Source organism: Petaurus breviceps, unplaced genomic scaffold (assembly GCF_028583685.1).
Source record: "Petaurus breviceps papuanus isolate PSGF00001 unplaced genomic scaffold, PetGlider_PUasm1.0 129, whole genome shotgun sequence".
NCBI classification, from domain to species: domain Eukaryota; kingdom Metazoa; phylum Chordata; class Mammalia; order Diprotodontia; family Petauridae; genus Petaurus; species Petaurus breviceps.
The window spans coordinates 3,713,160-3,730,910 of NW_027185665.1; the positions used below are offsets into that span (position 1 = coordinate 3,713,160).

General features: G+C 41.2%; 2 pseudogenes; one reads left to right on the top strand and one right to left on the bottom strand.

Moving 5' to 3' along the window:
* Window positions 1-4,711: 4,711 nt before the first annotated feature.
* Window positions 4,712-5,067, bottom strand: LOC138173698 (biogenesis of lysosome-related organelles complex 1 subunit 2-like; annotated as a pseudogene).
* A 9,276-nt stretch (window positions 5,068-14,343) lies between these two features.
* On the top strand, window positions 14,344-16,844 carry LOC138173707 (ATP-binding cassette sub-family F member 2-like; annotated as a pseudogene).
* The last annotated feature ends 907 nt before the right edge of the window (window positions 16,845-17,751 follow it).

Consider the following 17,751-nt stretch of genomic DNA (forward strand, 5'->3'; position numbering starts at 1 on the left):
AATATCCAATCAGCCCTGGGCTTGTTTTTCAACCAATCTTCCTGAAAAACAAATTGAAATTAGTTAAATACAAACCAACCTGAACCCCTGCGTGCAGGTACTTCCTTGTGGATGATCAAAATTTGGAAACAGGCTCTTTGGGGGAAAGAGGATTGGACTCAAAGTCAGGAGACCTGGAGCTCTAGCTACCCAAATTGGCAAAGATAAAAGATGGAGATTCTCAAGACAGGTACACTAATATCCTGCTGGTAGAGCTGTAACCTGGTCCATTCTGGAAAACAATTGGGAATTATGGGAGGTAAGTGACCAAACTAGTCATATACCCTTTGATCCAAAGATCTCATTTCTGAGCACATACCTCTAGGAGGTAAAAACCAAAAAGAAAATATACAAAAACTTCATAGCAGCACTTTTAGTGGTAGCAAAAAGCTATGATTTTATGACTACCTGGGTTCAAGTCCTCCCTTTGACACACACTGGCTGTGTATCTCAAAAGGAGTCCCATGACAATTTCCTAAGTTTTCTATATCCTGTACTTGAATTACTGGTCTGCATCTATGAAGGGAAGGAAGAAAGATAGATAGGAAGGAAGGGAGGGAGGGAGGGAGGGAGGGAGGGAGGGAAGGAAGGAAGGAAGGAAGGAAGGAAGGAAGGGAAATTGGCATGAAGCTCCGTAGGAGGGAAAGAGGGAGGAAGGAAGGAAGGAAGGAAGGAAGGAAGGAAGTGTAGCCTAAGGAAGAGAAAGTTAGGATACCCACTGGTCTGTAAGTTTAATTTTTTTTCTACCAACCTTAGTCTACCTACTTAGGGCTCTTTAAAGCTCTGGTTAGAAACCATGAATAATAAGTTCATGGAACAATGGGCCAAAGTGAGCTCATCTAGAAGCAATTGCCATGTGGGTAAATACAACTCCACTGTGTATTAAACAAAAATTAAAGCCCATTTGCTTTGCTGTAGTTAAGTTGCCATCTATTCAGAGCCGGGAGACCCTGGTGCACTGGACGCAGTTAATAGCCAGCAGACTAGCTGGGCTGGGCTTTGAAAGCTTTTAATATTCGCTCAAGTGCTGCTTGTGCCCAATTATAACTCGCTACTCACCATCTTCATAATTTAAATCTGTCCGCCCCTGGTGGGGGCAGGAGGGGAGGGGGAGAGAAGGGGAGAAAAAAAATTCCCTAATCAAAGCCATGAATGCACCTTTTTACTTTTGACAGCATTAAATTAAAGCTAAATGGTAGGTTTTGAATGAGTGACTGTGCAAGAATAAAGGCATTAATGAGGTAATTTTATTATGGAGACTCATCCAAGCCTATGTGAAAACAAGGGCAGGAGAGGAAAGCTGCTGAGGAAATTAGGGTTCCTTCCACACTAATTAATGTTTGGAGGCATTTAGTACAGGCACCAAATTAACTGCTCCAAAGTGCTTCCATTGAAAAAAAAAATACATTGTTGCCCTCCCATGTAATTAGAAGACAGTACAAGGAGAACACTCAATGAGTATAAAGACGGCCTTTAATTTAGCCGGCCCAGCCCCCAAGAACTCGTTCTTCTGGAAGCCGGAGTTTAAGGAAGCACCGAGCGCCCAGAGCAGCACAATATGGGATTGTTTAGGTACTCGAGTTCTGTGAGCTGTAAACAGGTAGCCTCTGAATGGGGACTATGAGACTCCTGGGAGGCCTGTCTTCCCAGCCAGTCTTAAATGCATCCAAAAGGAAGAAAGAGCGGTGAATAGGCTCTGCACAGTTAGCTAGGAGAATGCCCCTAGCTGTCTTAAGTGATTACATGCAGTTGTGCGGCCCTCTCTCTGGGAGTTATCTTTACACTGCCTTTGTCTCCTCTAATTGGAGCTGATGAGGTGCTAATTGGAAGCCCTGGGGGGAAAAAAAGCACACTGCCTTCAGGGCCGCAAACCAGATAGACCCAGAGGAGTTAATGAGCACAGACTGGGAACATTTTCAGTCTATCTTTGTGGAAGTACATAAATGGGTTGGGGGGCAGCCGAACTGGGTGATGGGGGAGTTTTATGGGTGACAAGGACAAGAAAACTTCCAGGTTTTAAGGCTTTAAAATTCTAATAAATTATCTTCGAGGGTTAGTGGAATATTTGAATATAAATAATCAGATTAGGCAAAGTGCTGCCCCTGTTTAACTAGAGTCTAGGATACTAAATGGGTACTTGGTGCTATTGCTTTAAAATCAGTCTGGTACACTTTTCTCTGATATTTTAACAAGTTGGCAGAATTGGAGTTTGAAGGTGACACCCCACAAGGGAAATTGGGCCAGAGACAGGAAAAGTCATGCACACGAGTCCTAGTCACCACTGGGGAGAGACAGACAGACAGACAGAGACGCAGAGAAAGAGAGACACATAGAGATAGAGGCAGAGAGAGACAGAGACAAAGACAGAGTCAGAGAAAGAAAGGAAAAAGAGGGAGGCGGGAAGGAGAGAAGAGAGTTTTCTGGGCTCTCTATTTCATGGAATCACTTAAAGGAATCTATAACAAAAAAAATTCACAGAGTTAAACCCATACTTTTGGAAGTGAGGTAGAGGGAAGGGAGTAGAACATCGCCTCTGACACTCCCCATGGGGATTCAAAGGTTCTAGAGACTCCATTTTCAAAGTCACTGCTTTGGGGCTCACTGCTCTTGCTATGAGACTGGGTTTTGTAAGTGAAAGTAAGGAAAGGAGGGAACTTTTTGGAGATAAAGATCAAAGTTGTGGCTTAATCAGGTCATTGGGAACTTTACCTCCCCCCTTGAGCCTACTCCATTTAAAGTCTAAACCAAATGCTTTCAGGCTATTTATTAACCCATGCTATTTTCTCTGGACATCAATCTTACAGAAAGTGATTCTTTGTATCAGAAAGAATCAGGGTTCAAATGCTGATTGTCTGACACATCCCTCTCATTGCCACCAAACAACTGCCATTCCCATAAATCTAAACATCCTTCTATAAACCCCTATAACCTATTCCCTTACCCTTCCGTCTAGAGATCCCTTACTTATCCTCTCTCCTCTTCCTACCCTCTTACCATTTTATTTCTTCTGAATTTAGAATATATAAATATTATATATAATATATATATATATAAATCTTCTAGATTTATATGTTGTTCTCTCCTAACCCCATTCCCGATGAAAGTAGGTTACCAGGACTATCAATCCTCCTTCCTCATCTAATTCTGCTGTGTCAATTATTCCTTTTGCACCTCATTTGTATAAAATTAACTGTTCCTAAATGGTTTTGCATTTTAAAGTTGTATCATACTCAGGTCTACCCCAATCTTTCTTATGAACTACCTAATTACTAATGATAATCTTAGACATATGTTTTACATTTTACATCTATAAAAAGTAAATCCTTATTGAATCCCTTGTAATTAGTCTTTGGCGTGTACCTTATGTTTCTCTTGGCTCTTGTAGGTCAAATCCTCTATTAGGTTCAGGTTTGGCTGTTTGCTTGTTTTGTAACAAAGTTCTGAAAGTCTGACAGTTGACCAAATGTTCCTTTTCTTTTTCATTCAGGATTTTGCTTAACTGTGCTGCGGGTGATATTTCCGGCCAGAATCCCAGTTCTTTTGCTCTTGATAAACAGTGTTCCAAGACCTGCGGTTCTTTAGTGTCTCTGCTGCTAGGTCTTGTGTGAGTCTAAGTGCGGCGCCATCATCTTTAAATTGTTTTTTTTTTCTTCTTGCTCTTAATATTTTATCCTTGAGCTGGGGATGTCAGAATTTGACTATAATATTCCTATGAGTTTTCCTCACAGGATCTCTTTTAAGTGGTAATCTCTGGATTTTTTCTATTTCTACATACCCCCCTTGATCTACTTACCTCAGCACAATTTTCTTTAATTGTTTCTTATTTGATTGTATCAAAATTCTCTCTTTTTTTTTTTTTTGGTTCATAGCTTTTAGGTAGTTCAATTATTCTTACATTTTCTCTTCTTGATCTGTTCTCCAGATCAGTTGTTTTTCTTAGAAGATGTTTCACTTTCTCTTCTATTTTTTCATGCTTTATATTTTATTTAATTATTTCTTAATCTCTTATGACTTTACTGACTTTGCCTTGCGCAATTCTAATTTTCACAGCTTCATTTTCTTCCTTAAAATTCTGGATTTCCTTGTCTAATTGGTCCACTTTCTTTCCATAATCTCCTTGTTTTTCTCTGTGTTCTTTTGATTTTTTTAGTTTTCCCTTGATCTCTCTCAGTTTATTTTTAAAGTCTTAAAAGACTTAAAACATTTTAAAAGAACTTGAAAAAAGTTCTTTAAGTTCTTTTTGGGCAGGTGATCATTTGATGTTACTCTTTGGGGTAGAAAATGGTTTCTTTGCTTCAATATCCTTTTTTTTTTTTCATATGTTGGCATTTATTATTTAAGCTGAAGAACAGGTTATGAACGGGGTGGGGCAAGGGAGAAGACAGGGAGCCTAGAACCTCTCATCTGTGTCTGCTCCAGACAGGGCTGATCCTGATTTCTGAGCCTTGGTCCAGGGCATACAAGGAAACACACGCTAAGATGAGGCTCCAGGGGTATAAGTTGAGGAAAACAGCGGGGGTAGTTACACATCCAGCCAGTGGCGGGGCTGGGATTCTCCTTGGGTCAGCAGCACAGCTCCCTTTTGGGAACTGAAGCCTAGTGATAAAGTCCCATCCCACATATTTCTTATAAAACATTCTTGCAGTTTCAGTCTTTGTGCTAAAGAATCCTTTCATCGCCTTTCTAGCTTCTTGTACTTTGCTTCCAGTTTCTTTGAATACGCATCCAGCTTGTAAGCTGCTTGCTGGAGAGTGGCTACCCGCTCGTCAATTGAAGTGCTCTGATCCAGATAAGGCTGAAGGGCGGCATGTTTCTGGTTTAAGTCCTTTAGGTTTCTACTTATGTTTACTGCAATATCTTTCATTTCTAGACACTTCAAGCTAGTCAGTTTGTTCATATTTTCCAGAAGTTTGTAATCTTCACTGGTGGCTGTCAGCTCACCCATCAGTACGTGTCCATTTTGGAGAACATGGCCTGGCACAGCCCCGTGATGTCCACCTTGGCGGGCTCCATGGCCTCCTCGGCTGTCTCCACCACGGTATCATCTAGGCCAGGGAAGGGAGAAAGGAGAAAGGACGGGGAGAGGGAAGGGAAAGGGGACAAAAAATGGGGAAAAAGGAAAGGGTGAGCAGTGGGAGAGGGCGAGGAGGGGGCAGCAGATCACCCTTCCATATCCTTCTCTGAAGATGAACCCCGGTCTTCAATATTCCCATAATAATTTTCTATGATTGGATTCTTTCTCCTTTGCCTGTGCATTTTTGTTAGTAGTAATAGCTTAATTTTTGTAATTGCCTCTAGTTCTGGTGTATGGAAAATGGTGCCTCTTGCCCCAGATCTTCAGTTCTCCCCATAACCTGGAACCAAAGCCAAAACTCCAGCCTGCTGTTGGTGTCTACAATCAGGGGCATCCCACCCCCTGCTTCTGCACTCACCAGGCATGTGTTGGCTCCTTCTCCCCCTCTTCCCCCCCACTGCTCTTCGCAGCACCGCTGAATCTGGTGGTCCTTGTCAGCGGAGGTTCCCTCCATCTTCCCCAGCTCAGATGCCCAACTCCCCTCACTATCCCAGGGCACAAGTTACAGTGGCTGGGACTGAGAGACAACCCCCCAAACCAGCTAACCCCAGGGCTTGCCACTTGTTGTCATACACAAACCCTAGCCTGGAGGTGTTTGCTGTGCACTGGGACCAACCTCATCCAAGGATGTCTCTTCCATCTTCTTGGATTGTCCAGGAAGACAGACTCCTGTTGTGACCCTATTCTTATTTATTTTTACAAACTCCCACACTTTGTTTGCCCTGAGGTACTATTTTATCTTTAATCTTGAGAGCTGGAATTTTTTAATCTACTCCATTATCTTCCCAGAACCCTCTCAGCTGTTTTTCTAATGAGATAGTTCACAATTTCTTCTATTTTTTTCATTCTTTTAATTTTGTTTTATTGTTCCTTGATGTCTCATGGAGTTGCTGGCTTCCAATTCTGCTTTTTAAGGAATTATTTTCCTCAGTGAATTTTTGTACCTCTTTTCTATTTGGCCAATTCTTTTTAAGGAGCTCTTCTCTTCAGTGGATTTTTGTGGCTCTTTTAATATTTGGCCTATTCTATTTTTTATGGTATTACTTTCTTCAGTACTTTTTTGCACTTCTTTACCAAGCTATTGACTATTTTCATGATTTTTTTTTTTTGCTTTTTGGAGGGCAATTGGGGTTAAGTGACTTGCCCACGATCACATGGCTAGTTTTTGTGTTAAGTGTCTGAGGCCGGATTTGAACTCAGCTCCTCCTGACTCCAGGACTGGTGCTCTATTCACTGCGCCACCTAGCTGCCCCCATTTTCATGATTTTCTTGCATCACTCTCATTTCTTTTTCCAACTTTTCCTCTACCTCTCTTACTTGATTTTTTAAAATCCTTTTTGGGGAGTAAAAACAGGACTTCCGGGGGGCTCCCACTTCCAGCTCCTCCAATTCATGTAAAAGGTGACTCTGAACAAACTTTGGAGCCATAGAACCCACAAAATGACACAGAGAAGCTAACCTCCCGCTGAAGACAGCCAGACAGGCTGGCAGGAAGCAGCCATCGAAACTTGTTGGGAGCCGAGCCCAGCCTTGAGCCAGCCTGAGGTTTTAGCCTCATGGTGGCCACAACCAGCCACCAGAAGGAGGGACTTCAGATCACCAACAGGTGTGGTGGTTTGCAGAATTGTTAACCCATAGATGCTAAGGACAAAGTGAGAGGTCAGTGCAGTGTGGCCTTTGGGACCTGGGAATTCAGGAGCATAGTCGACCTTTGCCCCCCAGGGTGAGAAGCAGCTGAGGGGCGGCAGCCATGCAGCCCCTACCATGTAGCTGCTTCAGAGCTCCTGGCCTGCAGATTGTAGGGGGACCAAGCAACCAGTCTGAGGGGTAATTGCTCTTGCTTTAATCTGCTTGGATCTGGATTTCACTCTAGGGTGGAGGTCTTGGGGTGCATGACCAGTTTGCCAGAGGGTGGGGAGGCTTCAGAGAAGGCACCCAACTAATAGCTCCAGGAGCTGAGAAAATCCCAGAAATTTGGGACAAAGCTCCCTGCTCTGGTAGCAGAGTTCTACTTTGGCAAAAAGCTCAAAAGTCAAGTAATTGAGTGGCAACATGAGCAAACAAAGGAAGCAAGGCAAGCACAGTAATCTAACTTTGGACTCCTTTTTTGGGTACAAAAAGGATCAGGTCGTGGAACAGGAGGAAGACAGCAAAGTCAGAACTCCTGCACCAGAAGCTTTCAAGAAAAGAATAAACTGCTTGCAGGCCATAGAGGAGCTTAAGAAGGATTTTGAAAACCAAATAAGAGAAGTGGAGGAAAAATTGGAAAGAGAAATGAGAAAAATGCAAGAAAATTATAAAATGAGAGTCAACAACCTGACTGAAGAAAATAACACCTTAAAAAATAGACTAACTCAAATGCAAAAGAGACTCAAAAAGGCAATGGAGGAGAAGAATGCCTTAAAAAGCCAAATTTGCAAGATGGAAAAAGAATCTCAAAAGCTCTCTGAAGAGAATCATTCCTTCAGAATTAGATTGGAGCAAATGGAAGCTAGTGACTTTATGAGAAATCAACATACTATTAAACAGATCCAAACAAATGAAAAAAATAAAAGGCAATGTGAAATATCTCATTGGAAAAACCATTGATCTGGAAAATAGATCCAGGAGAGAGAATTTAAAAATTATTGGACTACCTAAAAGCCATGATCAAAAAAAGAACCTAGAAATCATCCTCAAAGGAATTCTCAAGGAAAATTGCCCTGATGTTTTAGAACCAGAGGGCAAAATAGAGGTTGAAAGAATCCACAGATCACCTCCTAAAAAAGATCCCAAAAAGAAAACTCCTAGGAATATTATAGCCAGGTTCTGGAGTTCCCAGATCAAGGAGAAAATATTATAAGCAACCAGGAAGAAACAATTTGAATACTGTGGAAACACAATCAGGATAACTCAGGATCTGGCAGCTTCGACACTGAGGGATCAAAGGGCTGGAGGTCAAAGGAGCTGGGATTAAAATCAAGAATCCCCTACCTAGCAAAACTGAGTATCATGTTTCAGGGGAAAATATGGTCATCCAGGGGAAAATATGGTCATTCAGTGAAATAGAGGACTTTCAAGCATTCTTGATGAAAAAACCAGAGTTGAATAGAAAATTTGACATTCAGATACAAGAAGCAAGAGAAGCATGAGAAGGTAAACAGGGGAAAGAAATCATAAGGAACTTATCACAGTTGAACTATTAACATTCCTGCATGGAAAAACAATAATTGTAACTGATGAAACTTTTCTCAGTATGAAGATAGTTGAAGGGAATATAAATATATATATGTATATACATATATATATGTCAATATATGAGGGTATACGGGCATATGAATACATATGTCAATGTGTGTATATATGTTTACAGGTATACATAGAGAGAGGGTATAAGACAAGTTGAATAGGAAGGGATGATACTTAAAAGGTAAAATTAAGAGGTGAGAAGGGAATATAATGAGAGGAGATGGGGAGAGATAGAATGGGGTAAATTATCTCATATAGAAGAGGCAAAGGAAAACTGTTACAATGGAGGGGAAGAACAGGAAGGCAAAAGGGAATGAGTCAACTTTATTCTCAATGAATTTGGCTTAGGGAGGGAATGACATAATCACTAAATAGGGTATCTCACCCTACAGGAGAGTAGGGGGGAAGGGGATGAGAGGGAGGATGATGGAAGAGAAGGAGGGAAGTTGGAAGTACCCACCTTTGAAAAGGGACAGGATCAAAGTAGAGAATAGAACAAGTGGTGGTGGGATGGGATGGAGGAAAATATAGTCATATTTTTTAGTATAGCAAGCATAGGAAAATATATAATGTTTCACAATATATCCAGTATGGAAATGTTTTGCATAGCTACACATGTACAACCTATATTGAATCTTCCCAGTAAGGGTGGGTAACTAGGGAGATAGGGAAAGAATCTGGAATTCAAAGGTTTAAAATCAAATGTTTAAAAATATATCATCATCATCATCATCATTATTATTATACATGTAACTGGGAAATAAGATATGCAGGTACTGGGGCATAGAGATCCACCATGCCCTACTGGAAAGTTGGAGGGGGGATGGGGGAAGATATAGGAGAGAGCAGATTGGGGGAAGGGATATTCCGTGGGATGACTGTTTTGGAGTGGTGGGTAGGGGAAAAATGGGGAGAAAATTTGTGACTCAAAATCTTGTGGAAATGAATGATGTAAACTAAAAAATAAAAAAATTAACTAAAACATTAAAAAAAATCCTTTTTGTCTTCTTCTAGGACTTCTTTTTTGGGAGGCCTAGGCCACTTCACATTTTTTGAGGCTTTGCATGTAGCTGAAATCTTCTAGATTTGTGCTTTGATCTTCTCTGTCACCATTGTAACTTCTATGGGCAGGTTCTTTTGTTGTTTGGTCATTTTTTCCAGCTTATTCTTGAGTTTTCACTTTTTATGTTAAAGTTGGTCTCTGTCACCTGAGTGGAAGGAACACTGTCCCCAACTTCAGGTTATTCATGTTCCCTGTGTTCAGAGCTAGTTCTGGAGGTTGGTAAGTTTTTATTTCTTTAAGGCACTATGATCTAAGGAGAGGTGTGGGCACTGCGCCCCTGGCCTGTACCTACTCTGGTCTGTGAATGACAGCAAGCGCTCTTTTCTTCCCTGGATCTGTGTCCCCTGCTCCAGCTAGTGCTGCACCCTGGGACTGGGATCCAGAAGCTTTATGGGCAATACGACAGTCCTGCTTTCAGTCCTGGAAAAACATCCCCTGTGATGTACTTCTGATCAGTTGTCCAACTGCCACCACCCCCTGCCTTGGCATCTGTGGTCTGAGAGCTTTCACGCTGCCTCAGGATCAGTGACCTGCCATCTTGCCCAGGTGTGACCTGTGCTGTCTGTGCTCCACTCTCACCCTGGTAATACAGAGCTTTCCTGCTGATTTTCTAAGTTGTTTTATTGGTTCTGTACCTCCAGAATTCGTTTTGAGGTGTTACTTTAAAGTGATTTGGAAGGGAATTTGGGAGAGCTTAGGCCAGTGCCTGCCTTTACTCTGCCATCCTGGCTCTGCTTCCGGCTAATACTATATTGATGATTTTTCCATTCTTTTAGTATGTTCCCCCCTCTGAGACACCTTATAAAGTGATCCTTCAAATGCTTTTAAGTTTGTGTCCCCTCGAACCAGATTAAATATACTAGTCTGATACAACTGTTCTTCCTGATTTTATCTTCTTAAATACCACTCTAGATTTCTCATATTACACATCAGAGGCTGAAGACTTGAGGTCCAAATTTAGTGGTTTCCCTGTCCCGGAAAATGAAAATATTGTTATAGAAACTCAGAAACAATGAATTTGTTCTATTTTCCATCTATATGCTGTCTTCCTGGCACTTTTATCTACAAATGCTCAGGATAATATGGGTCTCACACTGATACTCTATATACTTGCTTTCTGATGTTTTAAATAGTAATCATTGTGATCTTTTACCATTCTCCTTCATGATGTTTTAATTATATTCATTACATTTATAAAATAAAGTATTTGTTGTAATTATAATAAAGTGTTTATAATGTATTACTCCTGGCTTCTATTTTTCCTTGCTTTGCAAGGAGATCTCCACTAGCTAAAGCAATTTCTGAACTCCTTTGGACTTTTCATTATGGCAACTGATTTACATCAATTAAACTTATGTAAGAAATGGTGATAATTCAAAATCAATATCTTTTCCTTTTTCTATTTCTTTTCTTTTCTTTTTGGCATCAGTGGCCTGTTTAAGTAAGTCAGGTTAAAGCTATATTTGAGAATTAAAGGAGAATATATTTAAAACACTTTGCAGTCCTTAAAAAACTATATGCATGTCAGTTATTATTAGCAGAAATGTGTACATGTAAACATTGTTAAAATGTGTTGAGATTAAATGTTCATTTTAATGTATTACTGAATTCATAGCAATTATCTGACATGTATTTTTTTAATCAAGCTATATTAGTACACTCAATCAAATGTAGGGAACGGATTGTAAAACTATTTAACAGTAAAAAAAAAAAAAAAAGGACTGGGCTTTCATACTTAAAAAGGTGGGTAGCCATTGGTTTAATGCAGGGGTTCTTAAGTCCATGGATAAATTTTGGGAAGGTCATGAACTTGGATGGGGGGGAATCACGTCTTTACTTTGATATAACTGATTTCCTTTACAAGACTATGTATTTTATTTTATGCATATAAAGCATTATCTCACAAAGGGGTCCATAAGCTTCACTAGATTACCAAAGGTTAAGAACCCCTAGTCTAGTGTGTGAGGAGATTTATAAAGAAATAATCACTAACACAAAGCAATCCAAAATCAAGTACTAAATCTAATATAATTGAATGTGAGAATGTACAATATAAATAAAAAGTGCTATGGGTAGACAGAAAAGGGTGGAAAGGGAATTTTATAATTTTATAGTCTGGGGTAAAGAGTAGCATTTACTTTTTGACCTAGAAGTATCAAAGGTTAATTAGTGTACCATCTAAAGGTAGTTGATTTGTGGTAGATTTTACTTTGTCTTAAGTATCTTTTGTCAGTGACAGGGACTGTGACACATCGGTGGAGCTTTTTTTCAATTTCCCTCCAAATAGGTTCATCAAACATTTGTTAAGCATTTATAAGATGAAAGTGTTGGGGAATTTCTCAGACCAAATTCCTGTAGAGCCCAGGAAGAATCTGATTCACTTAAGCAGCCAAACTGAAAATAAAATTATTTAATAGCATGTTAAGGAAAACCACTCACTGGTAGAGGTTTCAGTTTCCTAGGGTACAAATTTGGTTTTTATAGCTTTTCAAGCCCACTTAGAGCACTCAGTCAATCAACAGCATCGTGTGGCAACAGAATCTACATAAAGTTCCAGGAGAGGGAGGATACCAAATGGAGGAATCAATGAAGAGAAAAGGGATAGGGGTGAAACTATGAAAGTGAGAAACAATTTCCATTTGCCAAAAATTGTCAGTCAGAATGATTAAACAGAGATTGCAAAGAATCAGAAGGGGAGGAAAAAAGGAGGATCCCTTTTTGAGGCCAAACTTGGTCATTATAATCTCACAGCAATTAATTTCAGGTTTTTTTTTTCTTTTCATTTATGTTAGTCAGCATTATGTACATTGTCTTCCTAGTTCTGCTTACTTCACTTTTCATCAGTTCATATATATCTTCTCATGTCTATGTAGTCATAATTTTTATTGTTTCTTACATCACAGTAATATTATATTACATTTATATACCACAATTTTTTAGTCATTCTATAATAGATGGACACCTACTTTATTTCTAGCTCTTTGCTGCTATAAAAAAAAATGCTACTATAAATATTTTTATATATGTGGATTTTTTCTTATCAATTTCTTCTATTTATTATTTTATTGCCTTTACCTTTATTTATATTGACCTCCTTGGAGTACATATATTCCACTATATTCATATATTCCATTTATATTCCAATATATATCCATATATTCACTAACAGTGAAATCCCTGGGTTAAAGGGTATGGACATGTTAGTCACTTTTGTTACATTGTTACTTTCCAGAGTATTTGAACCAGTTCCTACCTCTATTAAAAGTTCTTGTCTTTCCACAATCCCTCTAGTATTAATTATTGCTTATTTTGCTTTAGCCATCTATCCTTATTGAACTTCATTCTGCTTGATTCAAATCCAGCTACAAATATTTCTTTGTTAGGGCACTGTAGTTGAGGATCATTACCAGCTATAAATGTGTGTGTGTGTGTGTGTGTGTGTGTGTGTGTATGTGTGTGTGTGATTACCAGCCAAGACTTTAATCTGGAGACAGGTCAACAGGATGTCACACTGAGGTGTCAGAGTAAACACCAAATGAAAGCCCAAAGGAAAATCAAAGAAAAGGAGTGGAGATTCCAGGTCCATTAACAAATCCAGAAATCAGTACAGCTGAGATCTGCCCATCAAATTAAGACAAGCAAATTGGCAAACTGGAAATTAAGAATATGGATGATATGGGGGCGGCCAGGTGGCTCAGCGAGTAAGAGCACCGGCTCCAGTGTCAGGATGACCTGGGGATCAAATCCCGGGCTCAGACACTCAGCACCACACCCAGAAACACCTGGCTGTGTAACCTAGAGCAAGTTACTTAACCCCAATTGCTTAGGGGTGGCCAGGTGGCTCAGTGAGTAAGAGCACCGGCTCCAGTGTCAGGATGACCTGGGGATCAAATCCGGGTTCAGACACTCAGCACAACACCCAGAAACACCTGGCCGTGTAACCTTGAGCAAGTTACTTAACCCCCATTGCTTAAAAAAAAAAAAAGAATATGGATGATAGGAAGTGGATTCTACAAAGTCTATGAATTGCTGATCCATTGGCCTCCAGCTTTACTTTGGTTGTTAATGTCACCCGTGCCTTCTGATCCTTGGAGGAAGTTTCTGAATTTGGGCAGCCTTGGATGCAGACATTATGAAATGACTAGTAACTGCAAAAATTCTCCTAAATCACTACTCGCTATCTCATTATGAAAAGGAGCTGATTCTGAGTTCTCAGAGACTTTGTTAGAGAATTTGTTAAGTTGGAGTGTCATCTGGCATGAACAAGATGAGGGACACTGTGTTAGCATTCCAAAAATGTTTGCATACCTCAATGAATGTGCAATCTCATCAATGTGAGTATTCCCCCCAGGGAAGCAAATCGTAACCTATCCATGCCTGCTCATCTATGTGACTCGTGTGCCTGTCCTATCAGTGGGTCAAAGAAGGCTTACCTAACCCAGTACATGCCTAAATACCCCTTATTATTCTCAATTTTTGACCTCCCTTCTTTCCCTGCCATTAGAAATAGCCAAGTAATGGCTTCAACCAATGTGTTCTGAGCTATGATAATGTATGAGGATTTTGCGGATTCAGTACCAAGCATTTATTGAGCACCTGCTATGTGCTGTACCCTAGGGGTACCAAAACAAAGCTATCCCTATCTTCAAGGACTTTGCATTCTATTATTCATCCCTTTGATCAAGTTCTTTGATGCCTTCTCACCACATAGAGATGACCCTGGGTCCTTGACGGCTTCAACAACTAAGCTATCACATCCTACCAAGTTGAAAAGGCTTTGAACTGGATGACGGACTGGGTCTCTATCCTTTGTCCAAGGACCAGCATAGACAAGTGTAGCGAGGGCCTTCATCAGACCTCTGGTCGTTAGATGATGACTTTAATTTTCCCTGCAGAGGCTCTGTTGTGACAGAGGCCGAGCAGCGAGGCCCGGTTAAGCTGAAAGAACTGTAACACCTGTGGCCCATCACCATGCTCTCTGATCTGGCCAAGAAGAAGGCAGCCAAGAAGAAGGAAGCTTCCAAAGCCAGGCAGCAGCCTAGAAAGGGGCATGAAGAAAACGGAGATGCTGTCACCGAGCCACAGGTGGTAGAGGAGAAAAATGAGGAAGCCAATGGCAAAGAATCCTTATAAGTGGATTTGCTGACCAAGGAGCTGGAAGACTTTGAGATGAAGAAAGCTGCTGCCCGAGTTGTCACTGGAGTCTTGGCCTCTCACCCCAACAGCACTGATGTCCACATCATTAACCTCTCCCTCACTTTCCATGGTCAAAAGTTACTCAGTGACACAAAGCTAGAGCTGAACTCAGGACGTCGCTATGGCCTCATTGGGCTGAATGGAATTGGAAAATCCATGTGGCTCTCTGCCATTGGTAAGCAGGAAGTACCTATTCCAGAGCACATTGATATCTACCACCTGACTAGGGAGATGCCCCCCAGTGACAAGACACCCCTACAGTGCATGATGGAGGTGGATCCAGAGCGGGCCATGTTGGAGAGAGAGGCTGAGCCTCTTGCCCATGAGGATGCTGAATGTGAGAAGCCGATGGAGTTATATGAATGATTAGAGGAGTTGGATGCTGACAAGGCAGGGATGAGGGCCTCTCAAATTCTACATGGTTTGGGCTTCACACCTGCCATGCAACAGAAGAAATTCAAGGACTTCAGTGGGGGCTGGAGAATGAGAGCTGCCCTTGCCAGAGCCCTTTTTATCTGGCCCTTCATGCTGCTATTAGATGAACCCATCAACCACCTGGACCTGGATGCCTGGGTTTGGTTAGAAGAAGAACTGAAGACCTTCAAACGAATTCTAGTCCTCGTCTCCCATTCTCAGGAATTCCTGAATGGTGTTTGTACTAATATCATCCACATGCACAACCGGAAACTCAAGTATTACACAGGTAATTGTGACCAGTATGTGAAGACACGTTTGGAACTGGAAGAAAATCAGATGAAACATTTCCACTGGGAACAGGATCAGATTGCTCACATGAAGAACTACATTGCTCGATTTGGTCATAGCAGTGCCAAGCTGGCCCAGCAGGCCCAGAGCAAAGAGAAGACACTGCAGAAGATGATGGCATCAGAGCTGACAGAGGGAGTTGCTAGTGATAAGACACTTTCATTTTATTTCCCGCCGTGTGGGAAGATTCCTCCACCTGTTATCATGGTGCAGAATGTGAGCTTCAAGTACACAGATGATGGGCCCTGCATCTATAACAACCTGGAGTTTGGCATTGACCTGGATACACGTGTGGCTCTAGTGGGGCCCAATGGAGCTGGAAAGTCAACCCTGCTGAAGCTGCTAACAGGAGAGCTGCTGCCCACAGATGGGATGATTTGAAAACACTCTCATGTCAAGATTGGCTGCTATCATCAGCATTTACAACAGCAACTGGACTTGGATCTGTCCCCCTTAAAATATATGCCGAAGTGTTACCCGGAGATCAAAGAGAAAGAGGAAATGATATTTGGTATTTGGTAATTGATAATTGAAATAAATTATTGTATAATTGGTAAAAGATAATTGGTCAATATGGCCTGACTGGGAAACAGCAGGTGAGCCCAATCCAGAATCTTTCAGATGGGCAGAAGTGTCGAGTGTGCCTGGCTTGGCTGGCTTGGCAGAACCCCCACATGCTCTTCCTGGACGAGCCTACTAACCATTTAGACATCGAGACAATAGATGCTTTGGCTGATGCCATCAGTGAGTTCGAGGGTGGCATGATGCCAGTCAGCCACGACTTCCAGCTCCTCCCAACAGGTTGCCCAGGAGATCTGGGTCTGTGAGAAGCAGACAATCACCAAGTGGTCTGGTGACATCTTAGCCTACAAGGAACACCTGAAGTCCAAGCTGGTGGATAAGGAGCCCCAGCTCACCAAGAGGACCCACAATGTGTGAGCTGGCCACCACAGGTTTGGGGCAGGACCTTGATCTGGGGACTAAACCATCTGCTGCCCTGACCAGCCACCCAGGACTGGACCCCAGGGCTATGTTCTCGCATCACTGCAATATTCCTCATCCCTTGCCATCTCTTCTTTTTCTTTTCCTATTAACTCCCCATTCCTGCCTTAGGAGCACTCTGACCTCTTGCAGACAACACCTGTCTGTTTCCCACCCTCTCTGCTTACCATTATCCACATCTGGACCACAGTTGGCTGCCCTCCCCCACTCCCATACTGTCAACCTTATCCACACCTGGATGTTGATGCAATCAGGGCCACCTGGGGGCCCAATCGTTGGGCCACAATGAAGGGAGCCTGGGTTCAGGGAGGTATGAGGAAGGTCCCAACCCCTCCTCCCCTCCTCTCCTCTCCCCCTTCTGCTTCTCTTCCCCCTTCTGCTTCTGATTCAGAGCTAGGGGCTGGGGCCCTGGCTCTGGTCCTGGTTGGTTTTTAAAGAATTATTTAACAGTGTAACTACCAGATCTGCCTGACACCCCTGCAAAGCATCCAATAAAGAAAAAGAAAAAAAAATTTTCCCTGCAGAGCAACTTTCAAAGACAGTCTACCACTAAGGCATAGAAAAATTACAGTCTTTGTAGCTAGAGGGGGAACTCGTGTCAACAAAAACTACAGCCCTTGGAAATATTTACATATAATTATTACTTATTACTATCACTTAATTGTCCACTAAAATGTAGACAGGTACTGACAATCTACTTAATTATTTGTTTAGGAGACCTTGCCCTACTCCACTGTAGTTTGTCACTCTCCCAATGTGCTCCCTATTTTAATTCCTGACCTCATGTTCCCTTCCTTCCGTACCCTATTTTCTCACAACTTTTTGCTCCAACTTTTAAAAAACTTTTGATAAAGTTAGAAATTCAAGGAGAGAGGATAAATACCTTGGCCTTTTTGTATATGCATTTCTATACCTCATCTAAAAAAAGGAGAATGTTTTCCTTTATGCTTTTTTCAACTTTTTTTGAGACTTACAAATAGATTTCTATTTAAAGACAATATATTTTTCTTAAAGGTTTTTATTTTTTATTTTGCTTACATTTTGTGAAAGTTAATATTTCATTTTCTACTTTGGTTATTTTAACCAGATGCTGCAGTATTTCTTTCTTAATAGTATTTCTTTGCAATTCTTCCTTGGTTCCTATCCCACTTTTCATTTTGCCATGATGTTATGATAGCAATTATAAATGCTATTATAATGATGAGGCAATATTGTATAGCAGAAGAAAACATGGATTTGGAATCAGAGGACCTATTCCTATACTGATAATGTTGCCTGTGTGAGTTTAAACAAAGCACCTATATTCTCTGGGGCTCAATTTTCTCATTTGTAAAATGAGGGGAGTGGCTTATTGATTTCTCAGGGTCCCTTCCAGTTCTTAATT